The following is a 2,846-nucleotide window of genomic DNA, read 5'->3' on the forward strand; positions in this document are numbered from 1 at the left end:
TGTGAGGGTTTGACCCTCTGAGGAGGAAGGTGAATCAGAACACAAGACTTTAGGAGGCTGTGGAGAAAGGGAGTCCCACGGCCAGGCCAAGCATGTCCATAAAAACCGTTACAGGACAAGGGAACCCAAATACGAGACCATATGTACCAAATATGAGACCGTAACATAACATAAAATGCAGACGGTGATAATAGCATCATCTTTGCAATGGAAAAAGCACCGTTTGAAAGTGAGGGTCAAGAGCCTCAGCAGAAACTTAAGAAATAACAGAGTTGTATGAAGGAAACCTGAAACTTCCCAGGACGCGCGCCGTAAGAGGGAACCGCTGCAGGGAGCAAAGCCCCAGCGGTGGGGTGGGAGGGCTGGACACACAAGAAGCCAAAGGTCACGACGAATGGCAGGAGTGGGGGTGGGGGGTGGGTGAAAACAAATCCAGATGATTTTCCCTGAGGGGGAAAAGAACTTCTGCTAATTGGTTGAACACGGACTCTGCCAAGAAAACAGCGAAAAAGAAGGAACAACAGCTTTATGCAAGGAAATGCTCACCACGGACCCCAATTTAACCCAGGTAGATTTCTGACCCTTGAAGGAGCCGCGTGCCCAGATGTTCCAAACTCAGCACTTGGCAGAGGCCCCAGAAGACCAGGGGATCCACCGCAGTTGAATGCTAACTTTCTGCAGTCCTTACGGTTCCAAGAGAGGGCGGGGTGCCTGGGGAGAGGCTGAGTTACCTGTGGTCACGTGGCCGGCTCCGGGCGGGGGCCCTCCTACCCCCCACCCCACCCTGCCCTTCTCAGGTGATTTCTGTTAGAACATCAGCCCTTTGGAGGCAACCTTGACCCAGGGAGGATTCTGCAGTGTTTTGCAGATCTAGACGCCCCAGCAACTACACTCTGAGCGCTGCTGTGTTAGCAGAGACTTCAGGAATGACACAAAGAAACCTGTGGGAAGGTCCTGTGTGGGGCAGCACGTCCTGCCCCGGCCCGTGGCGTCCATGCTCAAGGTGGATGGGCCCACAGGTGAGCCCTGTGCTCAGAGGTCAGGGGAGCGGTTGCTCTGATGAGTTGCGTGGGACCCTGACTCTGAGACAGCGAGGGTCCCCACATTCTCCAGATGCCTTCAAGTGACAACTCTGAGAAATCTGCCTGCCCGGAAGTGTGGCCACCCGTGGCTTGCCCTGCTGTTTCTTGTTGACCCTTGGTCTCTTCTGGATATCGGGGATGCTGTCGTGTTTACTCCAAAGCAAAACAACCGGAAGGATGTGGTCATGATAACAGCACAATGCTCCAGGCTGGGCTCCTCCATCCAAAGAAAAAACTTATCTGAGACAAGGGATTAGAGCTGCCACCTGAGTCAGCCTTCGTGGGGAGGGTGGGTCTGTCCCCAGCCCCCTGAGCACATCTGAGGCACCTCTGTTCCTTCTCTGAGTGAGCCGGACTTCTGTGGCCTTCACGCACTCCATTATCTCTGGGGCCTCAGTTTCCCCATCGGGTAAGGGCCACACAGTGGATCCCCTTACTGCTCCACGGGCAGGGGCACACAGACTGGGCCACCTGAGCAGCAGTACCACCAAGTGGAACAGTCCCGGTGTTGGAGCTGCACATGCAGACAGCAGGTGCCTGCGGGAGGCCTCAGGGCTGGGTCCACATTCTGGCAAACTCTTCTGCAGCTCCAGGGGTGCCGGAACCCGGTCACTGCCAAACGTGAGTGGGAAAGACCTGCCCCCTCCACCTCCGGGCTTGGCCAGAAGCAGATGGGAGGAAAGCACCCGCCCTGCCCAGCCCAGCAAGTGACACGCACGGCGGTTCCTCTTTGTGCCGCCTGACCTGGGTTGTAAATACAGCCCATTAAGGCAATAAAAGACTTGGTTCCAAAGTTTATCCCCTCGGATGCCAGTCTTCGGAGGGAGTTGTCCTTACAGGATGTTGCTGATTTGGGGGAATCTGGTTAAGGACAAAAACAATGTTCTAGACATAAATGAACAACACAAAAACATTTGTGCACAGAAACTGGCTTGCCTGACCCTCCCCTTTTTGTGTGCTGTGTCCAAGCTTCATTGCTTAAAAAAAAAAAAAAAAAAAAATGTGTTTAATAATTACCTTTGTTGACCTCTGTACCTTCTGGCTTCCTCCACTCCTGGGCACAAGACATGGCCATTCCTAGGGCGCGACAGTGCAGACGCAGCCGCCAGCCTCGCTGGGCGGCTCCTGGACTCCGCGAGGTCAGGAAGGTAAGGCTGAAGGGTGATGGGAAGGTTCGCTACTCTCCTGGCCAGAGGCTGAGAGGGACTTTATTTAGAGAAAGGGGACAGGAAATGACCGCCAGCTAGAGAGCCTCGAGCCGAATCTCCTCAGCATTCCATGCCCGGTCTCACTCAATGAAAAGCATCCCCTTGGCCTGCCCCAGGCGCCTCTACTCTTGGGCAACAACTACGAGGAAAGCAGTCATTCCTCGCCATTGATGCCACTGAGTGTATTCCAGTATGTTCTAAAATACTTCTTTTTACTTTTGGAAAAAAAGAAGGTGGAGGTAGAATGACTTTCGAGTGCATCGTTGCTGACGAGCAGGAGCTGATCGGTGGGGGCGGGGGGCCTTGGAAAAGAGCCCGGGACCCCCCTTCCCCGCAGCATCAACAGCGGTCGGCATGGGTTGTTAACCCTGGGACTGAGCAAGTCTACCCTAAAACAGTAGCTACTCATCTGCTTTTGGAGTCAGGCCCCACGGGCCCGGAGGGCTGAGAAGGAGAGCCCTCGCTGAGCCCGGTCTGCATCCTGTCCACTACAGCATCTGCTGAGTCGAGGCCCATGCCCTCCTTGCAGCTGTCCTAGAACTGGCAGGAGGAGAAC

Source organism: Panthera leo, chromosome E2 (assembly GCF_018350215.1).
Source record: "Panthera leo isolate Ple1 chromosome E2, P.leo_Ple1_pat1.1, whole genome shotgun sequence".
NCBI lineage: Eukaryota > Metazoa > Chordata > Mammalia > Carnivora > Felidae > Panthera > Panthera leo.